The sequence below is a fragment of the Saccopteryx leptura genome, chromosome 2 (genome assembly GCF_036850995.1).
Source record: "Saccopteryx leptura isolate mSacLep1 chromosome 2, mSacLep1_pri_phased_curated, whole genome shotgun sequence".
NCBI lineage: Eukaryota > Metazoa > Chordata > Mammalia > Chiroptera > Emballonuridae > Saccopteryx > Saccopteryx leptura.
Window position 1 is genome coordinate 259,509,169 of NC_089504.1, and position 24,901 is coordinate 259,534,069.

Here is a 24,901-nt window from a genome sequence, read left to right on the forward strand (position 1 = left end):
CAGGTAGAAAGAGGAGACAAGTGTCTATCTAGATGTGGGCCCTTGGCAATGGCAGTGTGAATGACGAAATTAGCCCACACATGCTGGTTAGTTCTCTCAGAGAAGAGGTACAGTAGTATTACTTAGGAATAAGCAACCACTGATCTACATGTGGAGAGTAAATGATGGAGAAAAGTTGAAAATTCATATAAACTTTCCATCATGTAAAATTGGAAGTATTATTGTGTCCACTTGATCAGGAATGTTGGATATCAAGAATGTAATAGAGCCTGACCAGGCGGTGGCACGGTGGATAGAGCATCGGACTGGGACCTGGAGGACCCAGGTTCGAAACCCCAAGGTCGCCAGCTTGAACACGGGCTCATCTGGTTTGAGCAAGGCTCACCAGCTTGAGCCCAAGGTGACTGGCTTGAGCAAAGGGTCATTCGGTCAGCTGTGGCCCCCTGGTCAAGGCACATATGAGAAAGCAATCAATGAGAAACTAAGGTGCCGCAACGAAGAATTGATGCTTCTCATCTCTCTCCCTTCTAGTCTACCTGTCCCTCTCTCTCTCTGTGTCTCTCTCTGTCTCTGACACACACACACACACACACACACACACACACACACACACACACAGAATGTAATGGAGAAGATGGCCCATTCTGCTTTACCTTGTTCCACATCTGGAAAGTTTTCATTTATGTCTTGTAAGACATTTGGTGTTCAGGGGCTTCAGTGGTTAGAAACTGTCCCTTAACAAGAGTGGTTGACCCAGAGTAACACGTCTGGAGAGCATTGGTGCAGGGTAAAGGTTTTTAACTGACAGATACCAAAATAGCCACACTGTGCCAGCGAAGGCGGGGGGCTTTTCAGGGAGCATCGTTCCTCTGTTTCATCAATGAGGATGAGGGTCAGCATTCTGAAATTACTTCCTCCTTATTGGCTGGGCATGTGGAGTTCATCGAGCACTCCAGATGAAAAGAAAGAAATTCAGAGCAATCCCCTGTTACTTCACAGGGTATACATTTCAAATATTGGTTAAAAGATAATATTATAAAACCAATGAAGATTCATCCATATATTTTTCAAAAATGTTATTTGAACAGTTTTTTTCCTAGCGAGTGCATATTTTGATAGTATTTCATCGATTTCGGTTTAGTACAAGGATCCAAACCTACCCTCATTTGGGTTATCAGTTCTGATAAGAGTTAAGGTTCCTGTGGTTTAAGTACTAAAATCTTGAGCTATCTGAAACAAGAAAGGTAATTTATGATCTGGACAGCAGGGTGTGTCCCTTTAAATGCAAGGGCAGGAGTTGAGCCAGGCAGCAGAGCTGGCTGGTGCAGGCCAGCATTAACAGGTCTCTTGCTTGCTGATTAACTCTTCCCTTTGCATCTGTTTTTTTACCTTCCCTTCCCCAAGTTCTCTGCTTCTTCATTCCCATGGCAGAGTGTAGGTAACATACAGTGTTCAGAGTTCCACTCTATCCTGTGCAGAGTTAGCTTGCTCCACATTTTGCCCATTCGAATGGGAAAAAAGGAATGATGGAGGAGTGTGGGAAATGGAGATATCATTTATTTTGACATTTTGATTTGTAAACTTTTACCTTCTGAATAAATATATTCACAAGGTTTCGAAGTTCCAGCAGATACGAAATGGTACCCAGTGAAGTTCCCACTCGTTCCTGCTGCACCAGTGAGCTTACTAGTTTCTTAGAGCTGTTCTTCCTGAAACATTTTATGCAAACACAAGAGAACGTGAACATATTCTTCCCCTCTCTATTTACAGGACTTCCGGTGTTCTGTTCACGTACTACACATTGCTTGTCTCACTCACAGTGTGCGCTGGGTTGTCTGTGCACCAAAGCCTCTCTCTGTTCGACAGCTGCAGGGTATTTTACTGTGTGGATTTCTATAATATGTGTAACTAACTCCCAATATATGGCTATGTAGGGTTCTCTCCAGGATTTTGCTGCCACAAATAGTGGTACAGCAAATCATCTTTTGCATACCATCATTTCAAAAGTGTATGTGAGTGTATCTGTAGGTTAAATTCCTCAGCTGGGTTGACGGGACTGTGCATGTGTAATTTTGATAGATAGGCCCAACTTAAAGAGTGTATCATTCTACCCACCAACCATGTGTGTCTGTGCCCGTTTAAAGGTGGGGTGGATGCTTTGAAATGGTAATTTTTCAGGTGGGCAGGTGGAGGGCACAGTTCCCAATAGAGGAATAACATTTTCAGAGACATGGGGTGTGAGAGGGAGCAGGTCTGGGATTTCAGCTTGTTCTGTCTGGCAAGAATAGGGCGGAAATATGCCAGGAACTGCTATGAGCGGAGGTTAGTCATGAGAGGTTTGATGTGTCATGCTAGGGAATGGCTTTTTTTAATTCTGGAGATGAAGGTTTTGAGTCGGGAAATGATGGAATAATGTTGATGACTACATATTACAGAAAGAATAGCTGTTTGCGTTTAAAGTGAAATTTGGCAAATAGGTCTATTTCCTAATGATCTTGCAACTTAAAGGTGTTTTCCTCATTAATGACTAAAATAAAGATGATACAGAATTTGGCAAATGCATATAAATAAAAACAAAAATACAGAAATCACTCATAATTCTACCACTCAGAGTCTATCCAGATAACTCCCGTTGGCTTTACAATAATAAATAATATGTATTAGTTTGAAAGTACAAAGTGGTTTGCAAAGACAGAACCCCTTGCCAAGATATTCTTTTGATTTCTTCCAAGAAAAGGAAAAGGAAAACTGGTCCATATTCTCACAGAGGTCACAGCTCACAGCATGGTTGTTAATGTAGGGATACACACGAAGGCCTTCTCTTGAACATGGGTGTCTTTTAAGACATAAAGAACCACTTGATTTTTATTTTCGTTAAGGGCCTACTACAAACCTTTCAGGTCATATTGGTTACGTGTGCTGTGCTGCCCTTCCACCTGTCGCTGGCAGGTGCCCCCTAATCAGGATCTCAACAGCCAGCTGCCATGCGAAGTATCTTAAGGATGCTAAGTTTCAGAAAGTTGGACTCCACTGTTCTTACTCAGACATCCTCCCGTGGAATAATCCTAATAGTACTGAGCGCCAACTCATTTATAGGTTTGTTTGTTTTTTAAGTTTGTGGCAGATCCTTTGCAGGCTGTTCTTTGAGTATGGGATTTGAGAAATGTCTTAGTCACTAAGGCTCCATTTGAACACATGGCTCTTACCATTTCACAAGTGCATTAAATGTACCTTACAATACTTTTCCCCTCCTTCATTACATCTTTTTTTTTATGGCAGAGACAGAGAGAGTCAGAGAGAGGGACAGATAGGGACAGAAAGACAGGAAAGGAGAGAGATGAGAAACATCAATTCTTCGTTGCGGTTCCTTAGTTGTTCGTTGATTGATTTCTCATATGTGCCTTGACCGGGGGGGCTACAACAGACTGAGTGACCCCTTGCTCAAGCCAGCTACCTTGGGCTCAAGCTGGTGAGCTTTTGCTCAAACCCAATGAGCCCGCACTCAACCTGGCGACCTTGGGGTTTCAAACCCGGGTCCTCCGCATCCCAGTTCGACGCTCTATCCACTGCACCACCGCCTGGTCAGGCCTTCTTCATTACATCTTAAGAATTATAATTGGAAGGGGAGGAAGGTCCCAAGTGCATTTACTGAGCCATCTTTTGAAGGTATTCCAAGCTGGCAGATTATGACAATAGTTTTGATCATTTAGGATTCAGTATATCCAAAGTGGTGTTAAAACCATGCAGTATGATTAATACTGGAGTCAGCAAAATTTCTCTTAATAACTAAAATACGACCTTTGGTTAGAAGCACAAAAGCTCTGCAGTGCCCTCTAACCTAACAGTCACACTTAGGTTAATTTGATTCTTTTATGTAAATAAAACCATCATTTTTATTGCTCCTGCCTGAAAGCCGCAAATTGCTTTCTCTCTTAGGGCTTGGCTGAACAGCCTCATCCTTATTAAAGAGACAGAAAATATATCTTTTGCTTAAAGTAATAGTATCATCCATAAATGTGTAGTCCAATTTGTTATCAACTTGAATACTTTAAAGATTTAAAAAAACAAGGTGTAACTTAGAACTCAAGACTCTTACACAAGAATTAAAGTTCTTCAGTGACCAGCTTTCTCAATAAGGAAAAGAGAGAAGGCTGGAATAGATCTGAATGTCTTTTATTTAAGTAAAAGCGGCCTGAATGAGTTGGTTAGACTCACAGGCTCATTTTTCTCTTGAGGACTTTAATGTTTTACGTCAGGAAGTGAGCACTCTTTTATATTCTTGATGGAAGTGAGTTTAGCACACTGTGTTGAGTACAAGGGTTGTTGAGACTGGACCCAGGGGAGAGAAGAGGTCGTTTGTTAACATACTTGTCAAGACACAAGGACTTTCTCAACCCTTATCAGGTCAATACATGGTAGCTGTTCTATCAAAAGTGGTCAGATAAGTAAATGAAATAATTGAATGAAGGTTATTAAGTTTCATTAGTTAGAAATAATAGAGACTGTTCTATGTATTTGCCACAGATCTGAGAATAAAGTGTTAAAATGTGTAAAGGCCATAAACAAATTTGAAGTGATACTGGTATTCCACAGTAAAATATCACTCTTCACCTCCTTTAAACAATCTTCGAGGGGAAAACAGAAATAAAAGCAATGTAAAATGAAAGCACTAATTCCAAGGTGAAATATAGGCGTTTAGCAATTGGTTAACCTATGTAGGGGTTTTTTGTATACTGAATATATTTGAACATTATATAAAGTCATTATGAATTTGTACTGAGAGATTTTACTCACCTTTGACCTATTTAGACCACCCCTATAGGATCCAGCCCACTTCTGGCCTCAGGAGCCTGGGCCCAGCTGTGGTAGGACAATGGTGACAGCATTGGGGTTCAGTCCTGACCCAACTGGCCCAGGTGTCATATTAGATTGGGAGCAGGAATAGGAAATTAATACAATTGAGATGAAAAAGAAGAGACATAATAAGGAACATAAAGGACAAGGTCTACAAGTCTTGCAGTGTTAGAACCTAGGCTTCATTTTCATGGTGTTAAAATAGACAGAATAAAAAGAATAACATGTTTTTAGAATTTCATTTATTTCACATTTTTTTTATGCTGGGTTTGACTGTGTATTTGGAAGTTCATCTTAGATGAGGGAACTTGGTAGAAACAGGGGAACAGTCAAGAGATTACAGCATGTCTCTGAAAAATCCAAGTGGTAAGGAATATATTACAGTTACGGGCTTTTGTTGTTATTTCTTTTTTTTTTTTTTTTTAATTTTAATGGGATGACATTGATCAGTCAGAGAAAACATCTCCAGGTTATTTTGACATTTGATTATGTTGCATACCCATCACCCAAAGTCAAGTTGTCTTCCATCATCTTCTATCTGGTTTTCTTTGTGCCCCTCCCTTCGCCCCCGTAACCACCACACTCTTGTCTATGTCCCTGAGTCTCATTTTTATGTTCCACCTATGTATGGAATCATATAGTTCTTAGTTTTTTTCTGATTTACTTATTTCACTCAGTAAACTGTTATCAAGGTCTATCCATGTTGTTGTAAATGATCTGATGTCATCATTTCTTATGGCTGAGTAGTATTCCATAGTGTATATGTGCCACATCTTCTTTATCCAATCATCTGTTGAAGGGCTTTTTGGTTGTTTCCATGTCTTGGCCACTGTGAACAATGCTGCAATGAACATGGGGCTGCATGTGTCTTTACGTACCAATGTTTTTGAGTTTTGGGGGTATATTCCCAGTAGAGGGATTGCTGGGTCATATGGTAGTTCTATTTTTAATTTTTTGAGGAACCACCATACTTTCTTCCATATGGTTGTACTACTTTACATTCCTACCAACAGTGAATGAGGGTTCCTTTTTCTCCACAGTCTCTCCAACACTTGTTATTACCTGTCTTGTTGATAATAGCTAATCTAACAGGTGAGAGGTGGTATCTCATTGTAGTTTTGATTTGCATTTCTCTAATAGCTAATGAAGATGAGCATCTTTTCATATATCTGTTGCCCATTTGTATTTCTTTCTGGGAGAAGTATCTGTTCATGTCCTCTTCCCATTTTTTTTATTGGATTGTTTGCTTGTTTGTTGTTGAGTTTTATGAGTTCTTTGTATATTTTGGATATTAGGCCCTTCCTGAGCTGTTGTTTGAAAATATCATCTCCCATTTAGTTGGCTGCTGTTTTGTTGTCAGTTTCTCTTGCTGTGCAAAAGCTTCTTAGTCTGATGTGGTCCCATTCATTTATCTTTGCCTTCACTTCCCTTGCCTTTGTCAATTAAAAAATTCACACATTTTTAAAACTAACTTAACCTTCAGAACAACTCTCTGAGGTAGGTACACATTCTTAGGCTTATTTCACAGTGGTCAAGGTGAAGCACAGATTAAATAACTAGCTCACAGTCACACTGCTCGGAAGTAATAGTCAGAATTTGAACGCAGGCCCCAGGCTCTAGGGCAGCGCTTTTCATGGCGTTACAATCTGCACGGCTTTGTGCTTTGTGCTCATTAGTTACTAAAGCCAGCACTATCCTTTGATTACATATCCCTCTGATTATCAGTATCATGGACTTTTTTTTACACTTCAGCAGTTTCTGAGGAAGGTGATCTGTTAAACGTCAAGTGTATTATGAGAACTTCCTTAATTTTTGAAGCACGGATCTTGAAGGTAAAGAATTGCTCTAACAGGGACTGGCACTGTTGTTACCAGATTCTTTTTCACGTTCCTTCTGGTATTTGGATATTAAGGTAAACACGCTTATATGAATTCACAACGTTCCATGTTTGCCTTTGTGCTGAACATGGAAGGGGAGCCTGGTCGTGCGAACTCACTTACAGTGAATAGGGAAACAGTTAACAATTCCCTCAGCTTTAAACGTCCCCTACTGCCTGTGGAGAAGGCATATGCTAAGAGAGCATTTCTGTTTGAATGTAGGTCTGCTGCCATCTGATTTGAATCTCATTTTTCAATTCATTTATTCAAGTACATCTGTGAGAAAAGCTAAGATTATTTACTGGTATAATGAAAAAAAAACCTTAATTGCCCAGAAAGTGGAAGATCAGACACAGATACAAAGGTGGCTTATGTTAAAATTATCTTTGGGCAGTTCCTTAAAGGAAATACACTCAAGTATATAAAGGCAGTATGTTTTTTTTGTAGCACACTTATCAGATTTATAGAGGACATTGCATATTGGTTAGCAGAATTAGGGTCCAGAAAGATCTGGTTGGAACATGTGCTCATGAAATACAACAGGGCTCAGGGTAATATAGGAGACTCAAATTTAAAAGGATTCTGTGTAGTATAGCATGTTAACAGCCCTTTAGTAGATATTTTTTAGCAAGTATAAGCCATTTTAAGCCTTTGTAGAATTCATTATTTATTAAGTGTGTATTTTGTGCCCAATAATGTGGTCATGCTGAGACCACAAAAAAGAGAAGGGTGAATATGGTCCCTGCCTTCAGATGGTTTACAGTGTAGCAGGCAATGGAGATATTAAACAAATAAGCACCAGAAAAATGTTATGCACTTTGTGAAAAGAGGGAGACATGGATCCTGTAGGGATACATGCGGAGACCTGTATCTAATTAGGGCTCCAGGGTTTATGGGACGTAGGGAGGACTGCTCTGAGTTAGGAATCAGGGGAGACCTGAGAGATGGGTGAGATCTTGTCCAGTGAAGAGTACAAGGGAGCAGGAGTAAGTATATTTTGAGTCTCAGAGCTAAAAGAAGAACTTAAATAAGTGGAGCACTGAGAGCAGGGTGAGGGGAGGGAGCAGGGAAGGGCTGGAAATTGGCTGGAGGAGCTGGCAGGGACCAGGTCACAAAGAGCCTGTAGTCATGGTAAGGAAGTTCAGCTGGACACAAAGGGGGATGGAAAGCTGTTTAAAAGGTTTTAAACAGAAAAGACATTAATTTATGGCGCTGTCAAAAACAAGAGGCTCATGATTTAAACTTGGTAATTCATTTGACCTTTCTGGTTCTTAATTTTTTCATTTTTAGAAGGAGTTTGGGGTTAGTTAGCCCTTCCAGATCGAAGGTCTCTAATGTGACTTGAAGAATCTGGGGAGTCACCATGTCTAGAAAGAACGCAGCATTTTAATTGTTTTACTATTCTTCTCTGATTCTTTTTCCTTTCAGATTAGAATCTAAATTTTATCATGAAGCATATTTTAGTATTCTAGAGAAAGCACTTGAATGACCCCTATGATGTGCTTTTTAAAGTCACTTTGTCATCATTAAGGAAATGTAGATCTATCATGAAAAATTCTTTAAATGTCAAAAATGAATGGGAAGAAAATCATACTCCTGTGTACCATGATACGAAGACCCTTGCACTCCAGCTGTTGCGGAGGGTTCAGGCCAGGAAAACCAGCCTGAAATTCTATCGCAGGCAGAAAGACTGCTTGCCGGGGGAGAGGAACACTGAAGCTTAGTGATGGTCTCCTGGTACCAGAGGGACCGTTGTGCGGAAGTTGGACTAGAAGGCAGAATCGTAGTTGATGAGTAGAGGCTACTAACAATACAGGTTTAAACTCAGTGTCAGGGAAAACAAAACTAACAACTAGAACTTCTCACTAGAAAGTGAGTGAATTTTTTTGATCACTTGTAGGTGTTCCAATAAGTTCTTCCATATGTTTCCGACCTGGGCCGGTTCACTCCTCCTTAGGCAACCTGGTAGTCCCCCGCTCCCGGGAGGTCACCGTATTGATGCTGAACTTAGTGCGGACACCCCATTGGCACAGCGCACTATAGCCCAGAACTCCTGGGCTCAAGCAATCCTCCCACCTCAGCCTCCCGAGTAGCTGGGACTACAGGCACGTGCCACCACACCTGGCAGTTCTTCCATATGTTTAAACAGTATATAATCACTTAGGGATATTACTGAGGAAATCTTTACCAATATAATACATTGATTTAACAGCCTACTGCGTTACAAATAGAGCTGGCAGAATTAGTTGGGGGAAAAATTCTCGATGAATGCACAAAAGGGAAGAGTAGTTGGAACTTCTGAAGGTTTTGATCTGGGCCCTGGCCAAGTAGCTCTACTGGTTAGAGCAACGTCCCCACATGTCATGGTTGCGGGTTCAATCCTCAGTCAGGGCACATACAAGAGAACCAATAACAGCATGAATAAGAGGAACAACAAGTTCAACAGGTTGATGTTTTTGTCTCTCCCTTTCTCTCCCTTCCTTTCTCTCAAAATCAATCAATACATAAAAAATAAAGTATTAATCTGCTTCCACCAAGTAAAGTGGATATACTAAAATATTCAAGTTGGCGGACTATGCAGTACAGGGTATATACATGTAAGAACCAGGCAAACAGTTACAGATTATACCATGTGTGCCAGCGAGGTTACTAAAGGACATTTTTGAACCATAAAACAAGGAGTAAAGCCCTGTGGTAAATTAAACTTTTCTAAAACATAAAAATATATATTCAAACTTGACTTCCATTTCATTTTACAGAAATCTAGTTTATGTCAGGTGCCGTGCTAGGTGCTAGGGCTAAAAACAACCAAACCTGCCTCCTCCCAGATGAGGAGAAAGGGAGGTGGAAACATCTTGTGCAGTGCTCTGGGTGGAGGCAGGTAACGCTTATTTCATTAGCACCTACTTTGTCGCTTGGCTTATATCGCCCATTTCATTGTTAGTGCCTCCTAAAGTAGGAGGTTTGTGGCTGTTTAACACTTGAGGGAACGAAGGGTCTGAGGAGTTAGGGAACCTCCCTAGAACTTCAGAGCTTAGTGACATAACTAGAGCTTGAATTCCATGTTCTACCCTCTGACTCCAGCAGCTGGGCTTTACCTGTTGTGTGCATCCTCTACATTGAATTCTCCATTTGAAGTGGAGAGGTCGCGGGGCAATTCTTCCTTCCTGGAGAGTGTGGGAAACTCTGTACATGGCGTTCAGCACCCAGATATGCAGGACTACATATTGTTCCATAGTTGGGATTGTCCCTTTAAGACTCTGAGTTATGAAGTGTGCATCTAGTGCAATGCAGGAGCTTTTACACTAAGATTATGAAGAGTATGTGTCTGAATATATACTGAGAAACTTATTTTAATATCACAGAATTTCCACATGTTCTGCACTTCTGGGTTTTCAAAGACAGACTCTGAGATGTATGACAACTTGGGAGCTGAAAATGTTCATGGGGGCGTGGGAGGAGAGAATTCTCAGCAAGTGAGTTGGTGATATTACCACATAAAGCCACGCAGTACTGAGTATAGGTAAATGGATAGAAAAATCTCCATAAGGAGACCTTTGGACTGGAATGATTTCTAAAGTGATATTGAGCACAGTATCTACATTTTTTGAGAATGGTGGCATCTGGATAGGGACTCTCATTTCAGGGAATTATTACAGAGTCAGCTTTGGAGACAACTATGAAAACATTGTTGCCGATATGGAGTAATGTAAAGTTTGCCATTCTAAAAGATTTATGATACTAAAAATCTAAGCAGTTTGGGCCAAGTATATGGAATATTTATTACAAAGCTCTCTGATAGATGGAACAGGAAGTGAAGTGTCGATGGAACTGTTAGGTTGACTGAATATTTACTTGAATTGGTGAAAAATACAGTTCCATATCAAGTTGAGAAATATTAATGTCTATTTTACCCCATTGTTGAATGACGTTGCTATTTTTTTTTTCTAGCCATCCTAGTGAGTGTGAAGTAGTATCTCATTATGCTTCTTACTTGTACTTCCTTAATGCCGAAAGACCCGAGCATCTTTTCACAGGCTTACTAGCCATTTGTGTATCTTTTTTGGAGAAATCTCTGTTCAGGTCCTTTGCCCATTTTTAAAAATTGGGTCATTTGCCTTGTTCTCGAGTTGTAAGTTCTTTATGTATTCCGAATGTCAGACCCTTATCAGATATATGATTTACAAATATTTTCTCCTATTCTGGAGATTGTCTTTTGATTTTCTTGGTAATATCATTTGTACAAAAGCTTTTAATTTTGATAAAGTCCAGCTTTGTTACTGTGTCAAAGATGTTTTTACTTGACACAAACACCATAAAGTTCATAAAATACCTAAGAAAGCAAACTTTTGTTATTTGATGAGTGCAAACTGTTCAGTTGGATAAGTCAGAATAACATATAGCTAAGTTGAGTGCAAATGTGCATGACTTGAGTAACTTTGTTACTTTTGCTAAGTTTTCTTTCTGTGCAAAAGGGTTCTATAGAAAGGATATTTTGATATTTTTAACTAATGTTCATAGAACCTGAGAATGTGCTTGTAAGACTGGCAGTAAATTTTGTGAGCATATAATTTTCTTCTTGGTAATGATGTTGTCTATCTTACTAGATTTCAAGATGTTAAATATAACCCATTCAAATACTCCTGTTATGTAATTGAATCATTTATTGTTATAAAAGTCAAAGCTCCCTTGCTTACACCTGTGATTCTTCCAAGCTGCTGACCCTAGAGGCATGTGACTGCGCAGAGAGGGGATCCTTCCAGCTTCCAGACAACAGGCTGTGCTTCCTTCCCTGATGGTGTAGGCCATAGTTGTAGATGACTCTGGAGACTGCGAATTTTAAACTCCTCCTCTAGCCAGAACTTGTTTTATTCTGAATATCTGTTTTCTCCTTGGAGCTTGTGTGATGTGCTGCGTAGGCTCAGAGTAGTACAAAAGCCCTACTTAGTTTAGACACTACCTCTTGGTGCTGTTTCTGGCACTGCTGTTCCAGTAGCTTCTACCCTTGGCGGCCTGCTTTTGCCTTGTAGGTCGAATGAGTAAACAGGTAAAGTTTGCTTTGATCTTTGGAAACTTAAAGTATAAATTGAGTTGGGAAAGCATTTGTGCTTTGGTGAGCTCATGTTCAAAGAAAAATACAAAATTGGTCAATGGCGCTGTCTGTGGCTGACAGATGTTAATGAGATTCTAGTCCTGTGCTCCATATCTGCATGAGACAGACAGGTCTGTCCTGTAGATTTTACTACTTTGTCCTGCCAGTAGCCTCTCAAATTTATCTCACAAAAGGGACTAGGCAAGAGAATATGGACAAAGCCACTCACATCATAGTTCTGGAAAAGTAACTCAAATGTATGCCCAAAGGATTGGATACTTAGTCCATCCTTGCCTAAGCTGGGACTGTGCCTTTTTTCAGTGGCAAAGCTGTACAATGCCTTGTTATAAGATATCTTTTTAAAAAGCCAAATACTTGCTCTTTTATCTCAACATGTTTCATTATTACCTGACCCGCGGTGGTGCACTGGATAGAGAGCATCAACCTAGGATGCTAAGGTCCCAGGTTCAAAACCCTGAGGTCATCGGCTTGAGCACAGGCTCAACAGCTTGAGTGCAGGGTTGCTGGCTTGAGCATGGGATCATCAACATGATCCATGGTCACTGGCTTCAGTCCAAGGTCACTGACTTGAGCAAGGGGGTCAGTGGCTTGGCTGGAGCCCCCCAATCAAAGCGTGTATGAGAAGCAATCAGTGAACAACTGAAGTGCTGGAACTATTATTTGATGCTTCTCATCTCTCTGCCTTCCAGTCTGTCTGTCTTGCTAAAAAAAAAAAAAATTAAAAAAAAAAAGTTTCATTCTCAGAAAAGAACACACTCACATCTAGAAATGACCTAAAAGCAAGGTATAAATAAGTGCAGATGAACAGGGCACAAACAGAATCTGGCCCAGTGCCAGCTGTGTCTGATCAGATAAGTCTATTTTATTGGAGAATATGTTATCAATCTAGGAGATGAACATGGCAGTTAGCTGAAATGAGCTGTGAATTCTGGTCCCTTCTAGATTTTCAGAAAAGCGTTTGTTTAACAAAATTTGTTCCCGATGTTTATAGCCTGAATGTTTTAGCTCAAAAATAGTGAAAATAATTGACATACATGCCATCATCTTACGGGCATCAACTTTAACTGTCATTTCTGTCATCATCTGGTATACCTGTCAAGCAGTACAGCTACCTGGAGTCTGATTGTTACATCACACTGTGTGGAAGTATCCATCTCTGTTACATGTGACACAGACTGTGCCACTCATAGTCCACTCTCTACATGCTTATTTGCAAGAGTCATGTGTGGTAAAACCATATAGCTGTTAAAATGTTGATAGTTTCCCACAGAACTTTTGATGTGGCATGCACATGGTTGCCATGGAAGGTAGCAGCTCTAAACCTTGTTTCTAGAGATAAAAGCTTTGTTCCTGTGGACTGTCAGATAGGACAGGCAGTTTCTCTTGTTTTGCCTGAAGAACAACATACCTCTTTTTCAAGATATAATCATCCTGATATGACAGATATGTTTACGAAGCCCTTACTTTGTGGAAATTTTACAGGGCCTACCCCTGTAGCTTGTGTAGTAGAGAAGAGTCTGACTTTCGGCTCTCTCCTGGCTGATTACCTGTTTCAGTTCCAATTTAGGTCAGGTGACAGGTAAGTAAATACCTGGCTTCCTTATACAAACGAGTTGTCCACAAAAGGTTTTTGTACAATTTACCTATCTTAAAGTTAAGAGTAATATAAGAAAAAAAAAGGACAAATTTAAAACTTAGTACTGTTTTAATGCCAGTGATGGAATGAAATGAAAAAAAAATAATGAAAACTTATTGTTTCAAAAAATAAATCTTGACACCTAAAAGTTACCAGACTTCATAGTAACATTTCTGGAACATTCTTTCAATACATATACTTCAATGTCCAGGATAGAGTTCCCAGTGTATTTATCTACAACAGATCTTAAATATTGCAAACTAACAGAAGTTGGTGCATAAAATTTTCTATAATAAGATAAGAACATTCTTCTTGCGGGTCTGCAAACAGTTCATAAAGATAGCTGCTGCATAAGATCCTTTGCAGTTGACAAATGTTACATGGTGAACTCTAGTCTTCATTTTGTATCACGTAATTGTATTATCTTACAGCTCAGAGGTTTTCTCCCACACAGATTGGGTTGAAAGGTCCAAGCTCTGCTGTCCTCACAAATGACTTCTGTGTTTGGGTTTGAGGCGACATTAGAGCTCGCACCAAATCAGTGCCAGTAGAAGAAAGGAAGACAACAGCCTTCCCCTTATAAGAGCACTGGTACAGAGTGGCCTGCGTCACTTATACTTGCATCCAGACTTAACCATAGGGACTCACCACACTGCAGGGAAGGCTGGAAGAATCATCTTAAATGGGTGACCATGAGCCCAGCTGAAACTAAGGAAAGGATAGTTATATAGAGTTGTGTATCCCTCACCACTGGTCACCCAATTTTAGGACATGTATGCTACCCAAAAGTTCCTTCATCCTCATTTACAGTCTATCCCCATCCCACCCCCAGACTCAGTCACCAGTAACCCGTGTAGCCACACTGAGGTCAGGAACCCAGCCTCTTTCTCTCTGGTTGGTGGGCCATTTTCAGGAATGGTGCCCATCTTCATGGTCAAATACCTCCCCAGCAAATCTCCTAGGCCCACATTCCAGCTGGAGGGAAGGGTGACAGTGGGACAGGGAGGAAGTTTCACGTAACAGTTCTACTCATTTCATTGGCCAGACCTCGTCACCCACAATACCTAGATGCGAAGAAGACTTGAAAGCATAATCTTTAGCTTCAACTAAGGATATATTGCTTTATTTTAGATAATATTTTAAAGATATTTATTTTAGCAGGGCCATGTATAAATAAAAATATATTACTGAAAAACAAGGGAGAGTACATATTTAGAGGGAATTAGCAGGTGATACCACCAGTTGTATTTATATGACGTGTAGTTTTATTTATGTATGCATCAGAAGGTGAACATTGAGCAGTTACATTTGTGGCACTGTTCAGGTATTTTAAAGACTGCCTTTGGTGCAATTTCTAGAATTTAATAATTGGTGGTGTGGGGAGCAGTCATAGTTTTATGACATAAAAATTTATTTCAAACCTGAAAATGCTACTTCAGTTTTTCAAACACAAGTGGTGAAGATTCATGCTGTACCATTCATAGTGGTTTTAGCTGCCTTACTTTAGTAATTCTTCACTTCAAAAAACATGTATTGAGCGTGACTAGGCAGTGGTACAGTGGATAAAGCATCGGACTGGGAAACGGAGGACCCAGATTTGAAACCCCGAGGTCTCTGGCTTGAGCATGGGCTCACCAGCTTGAGCACAGGGTGGCTGGCTTGAGCGCTAAGGTCACTGGCTTGAAGCCCAAGGTCGCTGGCTTGAACTCAAGATTGCTGGCTTGAGCAAGGGGTCACTCGCTCTGCTGTAGCCCTCAGTTAAGGCACATATGGGAAAGCAGTCAATGAACAACTAAAGTGCTACAACAAAGAATTGGTGCTTCTCATCTCTTCCTTTCTGTCTGTCCCTCTCTCTGTCTCTCTGTGTCACACACACACAAAAAAATGCTTATGAAAAGAGAAAGAAACAATATTTACATAGAATTGGAAAGTACCAGAATTTATCAATTACTTTGGTCCCATATTCATACACTTAACCTGGGTCCTAAAAAGTTACTTCCATTTTTTCAACTCTTAACCTGCATTTTCTAGCTTAAATTATAAGTTACAGTATAAGAGATGTTTTTAAAGTCTTAGAAACTCTGTGTTACATACACATGAATGTTGGTATTGCCAGTGGCTGCTGCTGAGTGATAGAAAGGCCTCCATGTGCACTCACACGGGATATATAAACATAATGGGACTTGAGTTGACAGTGAGAGACGAGTGTCCTAGCTTGGAGCTCCTCTGTAGTTTATTTGCATGTTCTTAGAACTATATCCCCTTGGAGGTGGCAGTAAGAATAAGAAATACCAAATGTCTAATATCCCTCCGTGTCTTCTGGCTAGTGCACACGACACCATCCTGTTGAATTGTCTTGGCTAATGTTCTAGGTTTTGTGTTTGCCTGAGGCATGTGTGGGTAGAAGCCAAGTTACAATGAACAGGTGGAATAAGGACCTCTTCAAAAAGAGTGAAAACTACCTCAGAGATAAAACTGAGTTATCAGCTGTAAAACAAAAACAACTCTCTTTTTTTCTCTTTTTCTAACTTTACAGGTTTTTAAAAGGATGGCCTTTACTTCAGGTTATTGATGAGGAGACTATTTCCCCTTGAGCTTTATAACACATTTTCCATCTCTATGTCATCTTACATAGGTGTTTGAAAGCCCTTGGTGTGGAGTGGAAATGGATACTCTTCAGCAAGTTCTGGCCTGTCCTTTAAATTTTGCTAAAGAAAAATGGGTATACCTTTCTACTTGAACTCTGAAACCGAGGAGATTTAGATAGCAAACTGTATGTTTATAGAATTCTTTACAAATGCCTAAGTCTAGATCCCTCACTAAGTTCACTGGGCTCAGTGTTCCAACTCTAGGTGTAGCTGACAATCTTCACATAGTTTCTGGTAATCAAATATAATAGTTTTTAAATTAGATCCCTGCTCCCACACCCCACTCCCACACTCAGTTAATTAGTTCCTTCATGCTTTTTCCACATCCCCCGTCTGGAGGAAGTCTGGGACATCAGAGTGACCTGATGAGCATACTCTCCACTTCACTGCATTTCCTATCACAGTCATTTGTTTAAGAATGATACATGATACTGGAATTATGAAAAACAACAGCGGACTAAGCCTCCAAAGACCCCTTTGCGTATTCTTCCTCATACTAGTGATGTAGTCAGTGTCCCCCTTGTAAATTATCACAAGGGGGAATTTATCAGGGAAAACATCATTTAAAAATTTTACCAGATGCTATAAACTGTCATCAGCAGCTCTCAGCTTACAAGCAAACAGCTGCAGTCTCTGCACTTTCGCTTTCAGCTGTTGGAGGTCTTTCAGTCTTTTTTCCTATGGAAATGAGGAGCGTTGCATGGGTGGCAGAGGAGTGAGGGTTGCAATATACATTTCTCCGTACCTTATTTTTCTTGCCTTCTCACAGTTTCCATGGAAATGGGAACATAAATGCCTCCCCATGCCAGGCTTTGGAGAGCAATCCTTCCTGTGTAAGCCATACAGGAACGCAAGGGGCTCACAGAAAAGCTAGTCTTGTATTACCTGTGTGTGGCCAACCCTCATTTCAAATATACTCCTGTTTGATCCACTCTGCACATATAAGTGATTTAGTCAATTTTTAGAAAGTCAGTTTGAGCCTGCTTAGATAGCTCGGATGATTAGAGCATCGTCCCAATACGCAAAAGTGGGGGGTTCATCCCCAATCGGGGCATACACAGGAGGAAAAGGCCAGTGTTTCTATCTCGCTCTTTCTTTCTCTCTCTAAAATCAATAAATGTTTTTAAAAGTTGGTTTGATATTACCTTTTTATCCAAAATGAGAATTCTCTTAGACTTTTATTTATCAGACAGATGTTTATTCTTCGTGTGTTAAGCATTTAGTATGTTGGATGTTTTCGCTTTCCTCTGATGTCTCCTACTCCCCAAGATCAATGAAATGAATTTCAGCTTAGGGAGCGGCAGCAATTGCATAGCATAAAAAGCCTTCTCAAATAGTCTCATTCTTATGCACTATTTCTGAAATTGCCCCACAGAGCAGAGGTAATTATTGGCTCTGTCAAACATATCAAGGAAAACTGCCATTTCTAATTGGTTATTACAGTCTTCTCATTTGGATAACAAAAATATCCTATGTTAAGTAATTTCGATGTCTTTCCACTTATCAGCTTTATGTCATCACATGCCTCCTGTAACACCAATACTCAAGGAAAATATATGTACATAGCCTTTCTCTACCTTGTTTCTATTCCAGTATTTTAACTATTGATAGTTAAGAAAACCTGCTTGAAGCATGAGGCATTAAGAATGTACTTCACTGAACAGATCTGCTTTAGGCAGCTACCAAGCATTCAGCTTGTGTCAGGTCGGAGCAGGAGACACCAAGGTTAAATAAGGCTGGGTTTTTTTGTTTGTTTTGCTTTCAGGCATCTTATTTAGCTTAGGAAAATTTATACCCCAGGAAAAGATTTTAACAGTCATTTATGATTATTAAATGAGTGATATAACTAATTCTAAAGAAGTTGAAGGAGGGGAGTGATCACTTGACTTAGATCACTCAGAAAGACTTGCTTTAATGACCTTAATTTTATTGGTTTATGGTTCTTTCTTTTCGATTCTACTGTCACCTTTTGCACAAAGACCTTTTCTCCTGAGCTGTTTCTATAACTTTCTAAATATTATTTTACTTATTCCCTTTCTCCTTTTCTCTGTCCTTCCATTTAGTTTAGCATATATGTCATTTCCAGAGGAATGTTCTCACCAGCACAGTTTTCATCCTTTTACTGCTTTATTTTAAAACCTCTGTGACTTTTTAGGAATACAGGAACAAGACTTTTTCAATAGATAGTTCTGATGTCAAATATTCTGCCTTCTAAGCTTTATAGGCTATGGAAACTAATTTATTTATTTACTTACTTATTTATTTTAGTATTTTAGGTTCTTTTATATTCCATATTGCTTCTCATAACCAGAGTGGGTGCAAACATCTGTTAAGACCATGTGCCTGGTTGTTGTTTCAGAAAATGTGGTCATTGAACTGGCAACTTCCAAAGTAGGTTCACACTTGCTGGAAATTTAAATCTACAATCTGGCTCCAGTGGACTCTCTCCAGCCTGCTCTGCAGGCGCCTCGTGCCAGGGCATTCGGCTCCTTACCCCGATGGACAGGACTGCTTGGACGGTCTGGACGCCTCTGGTTTTTAGCTCCACGCCTTTGCTCATAGCAGTTCCCTTATGCTTTCTTTACGGAATGAGGAAAGACATAAGCAATAATGAGTTGTTCCTCCATAGCTTTCCCCCTCTGTACTCTTCCAGGCACACCCCCTGTTAGACTCTCTGTAATATACGTTAAAGTACTCCAGCCTACACTTGTGATATAGCATGTGTTAGTTTTAGTTTGCACCTTGTACTTGATTAATGTTTGCAGCACCCTGATACGGAAATACACTGTCTATGGGTAGTTGGTTGGCATTGGAGAGATCCCAATCAGGAGATAATGGCTATAAATTTAACCTACTTATATTTAAGTCTATACTAGAGGGTTTTCTAATTAGCATGAAGGATGTCATAATTTTAAGTTGGATTGGCTAGAAACACTACATAGGCCCCTCTCCCTCTAGCCTTGTATAGATTGCAAGTAAACTCGGGCAAGCCAGGCAGTCTGACATCTGCAGAGTGTCACCTGAGGCAGAACACTCTGGGCCTACTGACTGCCGAACAAGGGATGCTTCCTATCTGCAGCAAGGTGGTGGGAAGAAGCCTAAGGCCTTGCTTGTCTGCAATCCTTGGAGGCTGCTGATATCTACTAAAAAAAAAAAATCCTGACACTTGTGAATGATAAATAGCAAAAACTCTGTTTAGGACAAGACCATGCCTACATGCTAGGTCCTCCTTAAAGTCTGTCCTAAATTTCCTGGTGTATTTGGGAAATATTTTCCTCTTACCAAATTCTAGCACAGGGCTTATATGTCTGTGATGGCATTAACCAAATTTTCTCATTTATTGTAAGCTTATTGGTGCAAGGATTGTTTTGTAGGTGTCTTTGTGTCCTGTGTAGCATCTGGCACAGTGCCTCTCACACAGCCAGTCTTTGTGGAATCTATGAGCATTTACATGGGCCTCCCAGTCCTGTAGGGAATAGATACTACCTCGAGTCATAGGGACACCGAGAGCCATGTGTGGGTTCCCGGAGTCCCATTATTGCAGTGTTCCAGTTCTCAGGGAGCCGGAAGGAATCGTCCACAACTGCGTAGGCTCTGGTTGGCTATTGGCACAAAGGCATATCTGGGCTGTCTTCAGCGCCCGGGAAGGCAGTGTTGTGTGTGTCACCTTCTCTCACACTGTCACACCTGAAGGTATGTCACAGTGCTGTCTGTGCCCCCTCTGGCTCCTGGTGATGGAGACAGAAAAATCTTTACGGACAATTATTTTTCATGAATCTCTCTTAGCCAGTTCAAATCAGTGCATATAGTGGACCGAAGAGACGGAAAGGATAAAGTGACAACAGGGGGAGACCAGGGAGAAAAAACTAAAAGCACACAAATATAGCACATAGATTTTAAAAACAAAGCAAAGTAAAACAATGTTAATAAAGGCAGTGTAGTAGAGCAGTCCAGAGCAGGGACACTGGACTTGGTCTGCATGGGTTGGCATTTGCCAGCTGTGTGACCTTGGACAACTATTTAACCTACTGGCTCTGTTTCCCCCTTTGTAAAATGAGGGTGATATGAGTACCTGCCTCATAGACATGAGGCTGGTATAGACTTATACGTGTAGAGCGATAGCAGCCCGTGCCTAGCACACAGAGAGTGCTGATTCCAGGCAGTCCGTCCTTCTGTCCCATGCTTGACCCCAAGTGAGTTGTCTCCATGCTGCCCGCCTCTGCAGATGGTGCTTGTACTCTTCTGTGGGGCTCGTCTCAGTCTACCCTAAACTACAGAACCAGTTCTACCAGGGGTCGGGAACCTATGACTCACGAGCCAGATGTGGCTCTTTTGACGGCTGCATCTGGCTCGCAGACAAATCTTTAACAAAAAAAAATAATAACATTAAAAATATAAAACATTCTCATGTATTACAAGCTATTCATTTCCTACCGCTCATGTTCATGGTTGCGGGTGGCTGGAGCCAATCACAGCTGTCCTCCGAGACAACACCAAATTTTTATTGGATGATGCTTAACGTACACGGGTCGTTGTGAGGTCAGGAAGTAAACTTTCCTCCTTTTAATCAAGTAGTCAGCTAGCTAATTGCAGAAACCCTTTTGATGAAGAAGATGGCTAAAAAAAAAAGATGAAGAGTATCGTACTTTTCAGCAGGAATGGACAGAGGAATTCGCCTTTGTGGAGAGAGCAGGTTCTGCAGTGTGTCTAATATGCAATGATAAAATTGCATCAATGAAACAGTCAAATATAAAGCGGCACTTCAACACATGCCATACTACATTTGCATCGAAATATCCAGCAGGGGACAGCAGGAAGAAAGCATGTCAAGAGCTACTGTGCAGAGTGCAAGCTAGTCAGCAGCAACTCCATGTTTGGACCCAACAAGGTGACTGGATTTCGGCTAGCTTTGCTGGTGCTTTAACAATTGTGAGAAACGGAATGCCATTCACAGATGGTGAGTGTGCCAAAACATTCATGCTTGATGTTGCTAATGAACTTTTTGACGACTTTTCAGATAAAGACAAGATAATCAAACAAATAAAAGGCATGCCTCTGTCGGCAAGAACTGTTCATGATCGTACCATCATGATGGCAAATCAAATTGAAGCAACACAAGTAAAGAACATAAATGCAGCACCATTCTTTTCTCTTGCTTTGGATGAGTCAACAGACGTAAGCCATTTATCCCAGTTCAGCGTGATTGCAAGGTATGCTATCAGTGACACACTACGTGAGGAAAGTCTCGCTGTTTTGCCTATGAAAGGGACAACAAGAGGGGAAGATTTATTCAAGTCTTTCACTGAGTTCACTAAAGAAAAAAATCTACGAATGGATAAACTTATTTCGGTGTGTACTGATGGTGCTCTGTGCATGGTGGGGAAAAACAGAGGATTTGTAGTGCTTCTTTGTGAACATGAAAAGAGATCCATCCTAAGTTTTCACTGCATCCTACATCAGGAGGCACTTTGTGCTCGGATGTGTGGCAAGCAGCTTGGTGAGATAATGTAGCTGGTCATTCGGGTGATCAACTTTATTGTTGCCCGAGCTTTAAATGGTCACCCGTTTAAAACACTGCTGGATGAAGTTGGGAATAATTATCCTGGTCTGCTTCTGCATAACAATGTGCATTGGTTGTCAAGAGGGAAGGTGCTCGGCCGTTTAACAGCTTGTCTGAGCGAAATCCAGACTTTTCTTGAAACGAAGAACATTCAGCATCCTGAGTTAGCTAACACTGAGTGGCTCTTGAAGTTCTTCTATCTCGTGGACACGACTGAACATCTGAACCAGCTCAATGTGAAAATGCAAGGCGTTGTAAATACAGTCTTATCCCTTCAACAAGCAGTGTTTGCATTTGAAAACAAGCTGGAACTCTTCATCAGGACATTGAAACAGGTTGTTTACTACACTTTGAAAAACTGGGAGAGTTTAAAGATGCATGCACAGCAAGTGACCTTGCTCAACATCTTGATCTCCAGCAGCTAGCGGGCTTCACATCTAATCTCCTACAGTCATTCAAAGTGCGCTTTGGAGAATTTCGTGAGCGCACTCATCTTTTTAAGTTCATCACCCATCCACAGTAGTGTGCAGTGGACAGCGCTAACCTGAGTTACATCCCCGGTGTCTCCGTCAGAGATTTTGAGCTACAAGCTGCTGACCTGAAGGCCTCAGACATGTGGGTGAATAAGTTCAAGTCACTGAATGAAGATTTGGAAAGACTTGCACGACAGCAAACACAAGTGGGGAGAAATGAAAAAACTTCACCCCGTGGACCAGCTGATTGTCAAAACTTGGAATGTGCTTCCTGTCACATACCACACACTGCAGCATGTGAGTATTGCTATACTGACAATGTTTGGCTCTATGTATGCATGTGAGAGGTCTTTCTCACATCTAAAGAATGTTAAGACCAACCTATGATCACGTTTAATGGATGGAAGTCTCAATGCCTGCATGAAGCTTAACCTCACCATGTATCAACCAGACTACAAAGCCATCAGCAAAACCATGTAGCACCAGAAGTCACATTAATGGTAAGAAGTACTTTATTCATCATTGGTTAGCAACAGCATAACAACGTTATTAAAAAGAATTCAGAGACTTACTGTACTTTAAAAGTGTTGGTCTTACATAAAATGCACACATTTACTTGTATTTAGTGTTAAATATATTGTGTGGCTCTCACGGAATTACATTTTAAAATAAGTGGCGTTCATGGCTCTCTCAGCCAAAAAGGTTCCTGACCCCTGAGTTGTATGCTTCTGAAAAGCAAAGACTGTCCTCATTGTCTTTCCATGAGCATGGAGTACTTCCCGGCTTACCCAGTGGTTCTCTGGGAACTGTTTGGGGCCCTGTGACCTGGTCTGTGACCTGGTCCTGGAGCCAGTCCCTGCTGCCTGGGCCCCTCCCACCCCTCTTCAGCACAGCAGCGCCTCTCCTCACTGTGTTCCCCTGCGCCCCCTCCTTCCCAGGGCCAGCTGCATGGGCGTATGTCCTGGGCAGTCACACGGGTCCCCCCACTTGGTTTAATGCTGTCACCATCTCGAAATCATATCATCACTTTGAAGAAGGGGCCTCGACTGTTTTGTACAGGCCCTGGCAAATTACGTCCTTGCTCTTTCTCACCCCATCTGTGCCCATTGTTCCTCTGCTGGGGACACCCGACTTGTCCCCTGCTGACTTCCTCTTAGATCTCAGCTTCAGTGTCCCCCTTAGAGGAGCAGTCAGACTTAGAGCCCTGGGCATGATCCCCCTCCCTCCGCCTTTACTCCCCCCCCCCCCAGAGGTTTACCTTCCTTTGTGAGTGAGGGATTACTTAATCTTTAATCCTGTGGTCATGTCTTTAAAGACTTCCTCCCCACCCAACCAGAAGCTCCTTGAGGGGACAGGCAGTGCTTTTGTCCCTGGGGAACCATGCCTGCTAAGAGGCAGCAGCCACTAAAGATTTGTTGAATGGGTGATTTTTGAAAATGCGAGGTAGGGATGTGTTTCTTCCCATGTGGACAAGGCTGAGGTATAAAAATGGCAGGGCAGCCGCCGCGCATGCAGCTCAGAACCGCTACCGACGGCTGCTCACCTGCCCCTCGCCGCCCTCGAAGGTAGGTCAGCACACTGTTCTTTCTCCCCCTCTCCATCCGGCCCAGATTTCTGCTGAAGTTGAATCTAAAGACTCAGGGTGTTCTATACAGCTACTGTTTGGCATATTAGTCTTGTCAAGGGGAGTGCTAACCTTCTCTCCTTTCATACAACACTGGCATATTAGTCTTGAATTAAATTTTGTATAGCATTAATGTCTATAGCATTTCCCACCCCCATGAGCATGAGTATTGACCTCCGATCTAACTGCCTGCAGCAACTGACAAAAAGTATTGCTTCTGCCTGACCTGTGGTGGCGCAGTGGATAAAGCGTCGACCTGGAAATGCTGAGGTCACCAGTTCGAAACCCTGGGCTTGCCTGGTCAAGGCACATATGGGAGTTGATGCTTCCAGCTCTTCCCCCCTTCTCTCTCTCTCTGTCTCTCTCTCCTCTGTCTCTCTCCTCTCTAAAAATGAATAAATAAATTTAAAAAAAAAAAAGTATTGCTTCTGTCCCTCAGAGCCCTGCACAGGCAGGCAGCACCATCATAATGCACGGAGCACTGGTGGACAATAAAGAACAGGGTTACTGGGCTCCCCAAGCGTCCTCTCTCTCCTATCTCATTGTCTAGTTTTAAGTAAGCTTCATTAGCTCACTGTGTGCGGAGCTGGATCAGCTTTCTGTGGTCCAGTCTGGGAACTTCATCTGGTTAATCTACTCCCTGGAATCAGACCGCCATTCACCATGGAGCCAGGTTTAGTGTATTACTTACTATCTCACGATCTTAGTTTTTAGCACTTAGTAGTCATTCTACTTTTCAAACACTAGTGCAAAAAATTTAAGTGGTGCATTTCTAACCAAAGACTCATTCAAAGGTGGAATTTTACTTGAGGTATTACAGTGGATTCGGAGTACCTCCCTCCAAAAGAGATGAAATAAGAGTATACCAACTTCAGATATTATTGCTTCTTAATGTTTGCAAAGAGCTAGATGACAGAATTTCCATAGTACTGCCTAAAATGGAGGATAACCAATATAGTGAGAAGAATTTTTTTTGCTCACAAGAAAAAGCGACAGAATGTCTTTCTCTGTCCTTCAAGTGCAAAGAGTCAAAGGAAAACATTGAAAAACCAACAGAAGACCTGGTTGCGACCCCATTACCATGGCTGCATGCGGCGAAGGAGGTCCGGCATTATG

The 24,901-nt window shown here is 41.3% G+C and overlaps 1 protein-coding gene and 1 pseudogene across 10 annotated transcripts in view; one reads left to right on the top strand and one right to left on the bottom strand.

Annotated features, from left to right (window-relative positions):
• The window catches only part of RABGAP1L (RAB GTPase activating protein 1 like), a 551,348-nt gene that overhangs the window by 487,902 nt on the left and 38,545 nt on the right, over positions 1-24,901 (top strand). The window lies entirely within an intron of this gene.
• Positions 23,768-23,879, bottom strand: LOC136396188 (U6atac minor spliceosomal RNA; annotated as a pseudogene).